Source organism: Thunnus thynnus, chromosome 6 (assembly GCF_963924715.1).
Source record: "Thunnus thynnus chromosome 6, fThuThy2.1, whole genome shotgun sequence".
Classification (NCBI taxonomy): Eukaryota; Metazoa; Chordata; class Actinopteri; order Scombriformes; family Scombridae; genus Thunnus; species Thunnus thynnus.
In genome coordinates this window covers 2,777,956-2,785,902 of record NC_089522.1, presented here as the reverse complement: position 1 = coordinate 2,785,902, position 7,947 = coordinate 2,777,956, and positions in this window count along the sequence as shown.

Genomic DNA, 7,947 nt, shown 5'->3' with positions numbered 1-7,947 from the left:
GTGTGTGTGTGTGTGTGTGTGTGTGTGTGTGTGTGTGTATGTGTGTGTGTGTGAGAGAGAGAGAGAGCGAGAAAGAGACCAAATGTATATGAGCATGGGTTAGAGGTCCTCACAGGAAACACGCAGACTACGAAAGGTGCTATACAAACAAAGCTTGATAAATTGATTTGTCTTATTGTGAAACACTTTGTAACATTTTTTCTTATAAATAAAGTTCATTATTATATTATTATGAACATGTTCAATCAATGGCATAATGTTGGTGTACCATGTTTCACTTTGGAAGACTGGTGGAGGATGAAGGAGATGAAGGGGAAAATGAAGTCAGACAGATCACCAGGGTCAACCAGAGAAGGGGCAAAATACATTTTTTTGGACTTCCTCCCCTTCTCGCTCAGCCTTCTTTTATCTTCTCTAAATGGAAGTGGTTTTGTATTTCAAGCTACCCGCCCCCTCCTCCCCCCCATCTTGCAACAACACGAACACACAGTCACACACTCATGCACAGAAGGAATGCATCATTTCGAATGCATGCTTTTGGTTGCAGTTCATCTGGCATGACATCATTATTTGTTTCCCTTCACATCTGTTTTCAGTGAATCCAGTCCAGACGCAGGTGAGGAGGACGGCTGTCACCTTATATTTCATCATGCGCTCATGCAGCAAGGCTTAACAAATGACTGATACCAATACACACTCAGAAACAGTCACACGTACAGCAAATGAGCCATACAGGTGTGATGTGTTCAGGAATTTGTGTGCCGTACCTGTGTTGTTGTGCAGTGGTGATGCAATGCATACACACTGTCACCTGGTTGAGCAAGAGGAGCCTCTCTCTGTCTGACACACACACAGTCATGCACACATAACTAGCAAGGCTGTTGGCCAGCAGGGTCATGATGATGTCAGTGAGAACACACAGCCTCTGAAACACTACTCTGTCTGATCCAGAGGTGTATGTGTGTGCGTGAAATATGTGTGTCCAACATTAGGATTATGTATGTTTTTTGCGCGCACATGAAAGCAGCAAAAGAAATCTGGAGTCCAAGAGAAATATTTAGAGCAAGAAAACTTGAGGAGGAAAGAGGGGGTAGATGGAGCGAGGGATAGTGAGGGGGAGATCAGTCATTCATAGCTGCTCTCTCTCTCTCTCTCTTTCTCTCTCTCTCTCTCTCTCTCTCTCTCTCTCTCTCTCTCTCTCCACATTCCTCCCCCCTTATATGGACAAAACTACTGGAGCCCATCTCTCCATCTCTTATACCACACACACAAATGCAGAAGTCACCAAAACTAAATACAGTTTGAGGTTCTTCATCTTCATTTGCGGCCCCTGACCCAAATTTAGGACATCTCACCCTAGAATCCAGTCTAATGAAAATATATCGCTGCCACCCTGCACAAACCAGGCCAAACACACTGATATCCAGAGTTCATCTCTCTGTGTCTCTGCAAGCCTCTTGTTTGTTTGCTTTGCTTTTTTTTTTCTGTCTGTCCTGTTCTTCACCGTTCTCAAGCCTCCTCTCTGTTTAGTTCAAGAGAGTAGAAGACCCGAGGGAGGAACGCTGGTCATGAGGGAATCAAGCAGTGCTTTCTTAGGGAAAGAGCCAGAAAATAAGAAAAACTAAAAACACAATGGGGGGTGGTGGCGGAGGAGTGGAGGGGGTGGGGGGGGGGTGGGGGGGTTGGAGGGGGGTAGGCTGAAACTGACAAACAGTTAGCAAGAGGAGGCAAAGACAAAGTGAGACATAGACAGAAGGGCAGAGAGAGAGAGAGGGGAAGGGAGAGCTTACCTTAAAAGGCTGTGTTTGTAGATAAAGAAGGGCGTCAGAGTGTTTAAATGTACTTGTCGATGTGCGTTCCCCGGTTGTTAAATGTCCCAAACCTATATTAACAGGTGGGCGGAGGGGATTAAGAGGCTTTATAGAGCAGAGTATAGACAAGACTTGAGACAGGATTCAGTTGGACAAAGACCACCCTCCTCAAAGCTGCACTTACATCGCTTTCCAGTCAGTCTGTATCATAGCGATGATGGACAGCTGTACGTGTGATTGTTGGGTGTGTGTATCCTACATGTGTGTATTTGTGAGCGTCTTGCCAAAATTGCCAGCAGCTACTAGCAATAGATTCCTGTAGTCTGATTCATTCAGTTCAGTCAAGTCTCCTTTTAAAGACTGTGAATGTGTTGTCTTGATGCTGAGCACCCCTGTCTAATTTCAATATCCACTTGGAATGCACACACGCACTCACACACACACACACACACACACACACACATACACACATGCACTACAGTTATTGATAGGCTGCCTACTCACAAACATCCACTATACTTAAACTGCAACTCAAAAGTGTGCATGTGCAGATTACACATACACACACACACACACACACACACACACACTCACACTCTTCCTGCCCCAGCCCCATGCGCTCATTATCCAACAGGAATTAAATATCTGGGAATAAGTCCAGATTTCTCTCAGCCCTGCTCTCCTCCAATCTGTGTGATTTTCTTAATATGGCCAGAGAGGGAGTGAAAACATAAAGAGAGAGCTGTATGTCAGAGCAGAGTTACCAAAGTAGCTCAAATGTCCTTCTGTCCATCTCTCCTCCTCACCTTCCTGTCCAAATGAGGCTTAAGTGTTTATTTAATCTTCACAGGGTCATCAAAAGGTAGTACATGAAAGATTTATTTATTGATGACATTTTCATTATTGTGTAATTCATACCATTTCGCCCAGCCCCTGTAGGCTAACAATGCACTATAAATAAAAGGTATCCTCTGGAGTTTTCTTGTAATCAACCAATGTTATGGTTATATCCAGCATTTCCTAAAGTACCTGTTGAATACATTTCCTTCCTCTTTGCAAAGCTGTTTTGTTGATTGTTGATTTGTTTCTTGGCAACATGGTGAGCCGCTTTTAAAAGAATCCTTCCATTGCACTACTAGAAGTTAAAAACTCCACAGGTTACCTGTACATATGAACCAGATTCACAATGCTGTACACACTTTTTTCAATTAGTGGTTTCCAACCTTTTTTTGCTTGTTACTGCTTAAAATTAAACGTCTACTTATGACCCCTGATCACAAGTTTTGGCCTTATTATGGAGTTGTGAGCAGATCATCCAACTTCTTTGGCTGTTTTTAAAATTTTAGATACCCAAGGATGTGAAATTATCCACTGTTTCACATTATCTGTCTTGGGACACCTTGTGGTGTATAAAACATTAATGAATGATTTATTAACCATAATGAAAGCCATTAGTTACAAGATAAACTCTTTATTAAAAAATCCTTTTCAATAAGCACTTTGTCTCTTTGCATCTATATGTTCTTCAAATACATGTTAGAATTTGAAGTATTGAAGTCTGTTATTGAAGTTTACCATGCAAGGTCCCAACCTGCCCATCAGAGGGAATCTACACATTCATGCACTGATGGAACAGCCACCAGGAGCTATTTGGGGTTCAGAATCTTGCCCAAGGACACTTTGACTTGCGGACTGGAGTAAAGTAACAGACTACCACACAACATTTAGCCTGATTACCTCTCAATCTGCATGGTGTGGGAATACTCAGAAAAGAAACAGACACACACTTTCCACCAGGGCACACACTCTCTCTCTCTCACACACACACACCCTAACATATGGACAGAAGGGTTTCCAAGAAGGAAGCCCCTGCAAGAGATATTACACATTTTCCATGACAAACAGCACACACATATGCAGTAAACTGAATCACACATATTGTACTCATATGCAAACCGACCATACACATAAAGTACACTTGAAAACATCTAATTATTCCTGAACTTCTGACGTCCTGAGTGTGTGTGACTCAGCCTGTGGCAGACATCAGAGTCTGTTGCTTGGTGAGTCAGTGTGTTTACTCTGCTCGGTCCTGACTGTGTTTTAGAACTTCAAATCCTCACAGTACAGTTGACTGTGCTTGTGGTAAGAGATGATACCACATATTAAGTGTGTTGTATGAGTATATGTGCAGGTGCAGGAGGTTTTAAATGGTGCTTTGGGCTGTAATGACAATGAGCATTTGTTCTTTAACAGTCTGGTTGTGTTAGCTGTCTTGGTGCTTGTGCAGAAGAGTGCACAGAGGTTTTGCTGTTCAGGAACTCTAGTTGAAGTAACAAAAGAATGTGTTTGATGGCTTATCAGATACCAAAACACTGCACAACTGTTTGTAACATTCACAGACAGGATTTTACAACTCTGAAAAGTTATCATAGCAGCAACTATTTTATCTTTCATCACAATGATCACGAGGTAAACAGCAGAAATACAACATTCACAGTACTAAGTAATCCACCAGGAGTGTACACTGGGATGTACAGACATGGATGTACAGTGTTGAAATTAAAAGATATTTTATTATCAATGCATGTCTATGTTTGGTTTGCAGTGGAACAAAACAAAAAAGTTGTGTAACTGAATTCATGCTTATTCTACAAAGACATTCTAAGCCTAGACAAAATTATTGGTATCCTTTAGAAGTTGTAAGAAATAATTGATTAGTAGTGATACTTTGAGCAGACTACTGTGTTTTAATTAGTATCACAGGTGTTTTCAATCTTATAATCAATCATGCAGCCAGTTTAAAAGGAGAAAATTACTCACTCTGCTGTTTTGTGCCACTGTGTGTATCACACTGAACATGGAAAAAACATTAGAAAAGACATTAGAAAAAAGGTAATAGCTAAGCATGGTCAATGCAAATGTTACAAGACCATCTCCAAAGAGCTTGATGTTCCTGTGACCACTGTTGCCAATATTATTAAGAGGTTTAAGGCCCATGGAACTGTAGCCAACATCTCTGGACATGGTCACAAGAGGAAAATTGGCCCAAGATTGAACAGAGGGATTGCTTGAATGGTTGAGAAACAACCAAGGAAAACTTCAATACAGATCCAAGCTGATCTTCAAGTTCAAGGTACAATAGTTTCAAGTCGCACCATCCGTCACTCTCTAAATGAAAATGGGCTCCATGGTAGAAGACCCAGGAAGACCCCACTTCTAAGAGAGAGACACAAAAAAGCCAGACTGGACTTTTCCAAAATGCATGTTGACAAGCCACAGTCCCTCTGGGAGAATGTGCTTTGGACAGATTAAACAAAATTAGAGCTTTTTGGTAAATCACACCAACCCTATGTTTACAGAAGAAAAAAATGAAGCCTTCAAAGAAAAAAACACTATGCCTGCTGTGAAACATGGAGGAGGCTTAGTGATATGTTAGGGTTGCTTTGCTGCCTCAGGCACTGGGTGCCTTGAATTTGTGCAGGGCACAATGAAATTGGAAGACTATTAAGGCATTTTGGAGTGAAACATACAGCCCAGTGTCAGAAAGCTGTGACTTTGTCACAGGTCATGGGTCTTCCAGCAGGATAATGACCCCAAACATACATCAAAAAGCATCCAAGCGTGGATGAGAAGAAAACATTGGACCGTTCTGAAGTGGCCTGCTATGAGTCCTGATCTGTATCTCATTGGACATCTGTGGAAAGAGCTGAAACTTGCACTCATGAAACCTGAGAGAATTGGAGCAGTTTGCTCAAGAAGGCTAAACTACTAGTGGAGATTCAGCTTAATACTGAGAAAATTTAGTTTTTTTTAAAAAAAAAAAAAAAAAGGTGGAAGGATACCAATATTTTTAGCCATGTCTGTGTATGATGTTGTACTGCATTTCAGCAAAAGTTGGGCCTGGTTGAACTTTTTTTGCCTTATGACTCTGTGTTGGCACTCCTTCTGCGTCAACAAACTGCACCCATTCAAATAAATGAGAGGGCTGCATTTTTTCTTGAGGTTAGTGTAAGCGGTTAGTTATGAATGTTTGTAATCTATTAATAAATATTCATAGAATTCTCATGTTCTCAAAAGCCCAATCAATCTTAGCAAGTCATTAATGAAAGTTTTTTTTAAAATTGTGATCCAGGTCCAATTAACCAGTCAAAGGGATTTTTCACAACCGGACAACCCAAACATTATTCTTATTAATGGCTTATAACTTATTTTTGAAGCATTACTTTATGGTTTATTAAACATCAATAAAGCCATTAGTTACAACATTTAAACCCTGTAACAGGTGATTTATTATAGCGATATTTAAGCGTTATGAGTTGTCATTAAGCATTACTCATTGTCACCTCATCTTGGTCATTTCTCAGTCCCTCAGCCCGCTTTTCTTTAGGTGCTGTTTCTGTGTAACTGATTTGTCTGCTACAGCTGGTCATAAAAGCCACTCCATATTTCACATGTCTAAATATGGACTCCATTCCATTTAATGAGTAATGTTTTTTCCATATTTACTCCATTTTGTCATATGAGAGCCACTTTTATATTTGTGTGTGAGCGCCTTGGAGTTAGAGTCAGATGGGAGGATGAGAGAGCAAAGAATGCATATATATTTGTTTAATCACCTGCAAGAGGGGTTTCATAGCTGTTTATGGGTCTAATCTCTTAGGCCTTGTATCTATGTGCAATCATGATGGCAGTGACTTAATGTGTTTGCATGTATACAGTTTGTCGGTATCAGCATGTATGTCTGTGTGTGTGTGTGTGTGTGTGTGTGTGTGTGTGTGTGTGTGTGTGAAACAAACAAGAGGCAGAAAGTAAAAGCCAGAGGGCCATGCCAGACAGTCTCCTCTATCACTTCTAGTTAAGCAATTTACCTTTAGCTTCTTCACTGGCTAACAGAGATAAGCTTTGTTATGAGGCTGCCAGCTGGCCCCAGACTCCATGATTTTTTAATTATTTTCTCTAGATCTATTTCCGTATGTCATTTTCTTTGCCCTTTTACATCCCTCTCTGTACATTAAAACAGATTCTGTCTCAGCCACTATTCACTGTGTGAACTCATATTGATCAAACTTGTTCTTTTTTTCCCCCTTTTAAAATCTTTTATTTAGTTAGATGAGACAAAACAAGTGATACAAGACAAGACAGAACGTTATTACAATGGATGACATGACAGAATTCGCGCGACAAGACAAAACATGCATTGAAGATGTACAGCAATAACAGCAGAAAAGAAAAAAATCAAATGTTAGTACTTATGATATTCAATGTGTGTATTAGGGAACATGTAGGGCAGTCTGTTGTACAGGTAGGTGTGGGTGTGTATGGAAGTGTAGAGGAGCAATCGGGGGGAGTGGTTATAAGCACAAATAAAAAAATAATAAAAAATTAACCTGCTGTTACCAATATTCCAAAGGAGATACAGCATCAAGCAAGACCATCTGTACATCCATCTCAACATCAAAGGAAACAGTCCTGGCCACATGGATCTTCTGGGGTTCCTAACCACCCGGATGGCGGCCTTTCCTCCCCCACTGAGGTTGAGAGGTGGTTCCAGGTGCACCAGGCCGGTGCTGAGGGGCTTAAGAGGAGCTTCTACCCTCTGGCCACTGGGATCCTGGATGGGATTGCTACATAGGACTGTCCTCCAAGGCCGTTTATCGTGCCACAGAACATGCCTGTCAAAAACTGCGTCAAGTTCAAAGCAGTTTTTCATCAGCAAAAACACCTGGGCTGTGTTTAAGTGCTTTTGGGACTACTGTTGGTACTCACTGCTGTAGTGCCTGTATGTGTCTGTCTGGCCAGAGCAATCAACACTGATGGAAAACAGCTGGGACACCAAGTGATTGAGCTTGGGACAAATGCTGGCTCATGGCCAGTTGACGCTCCTACAGTGAGTTTTCATCATAACTTACTAGGATATTTTGCAATCTATTCCTCCATCCTGTGGCATGGACAAGCCCAGGTACCAGAGCGAATCACCGATCCAGTGGACCGGTCATCTGCCACCCCATTTCGGAGAATAGCAGGTCTCCTCCTCATGCTGATCCTGCTCTCCAGAGATGTTCTTCTAAATCCTGAACCAGTGACCCCTGGAGCGCTGCAGAACTTTGATGGTGATTTGTGCCCAAGTGTGTCT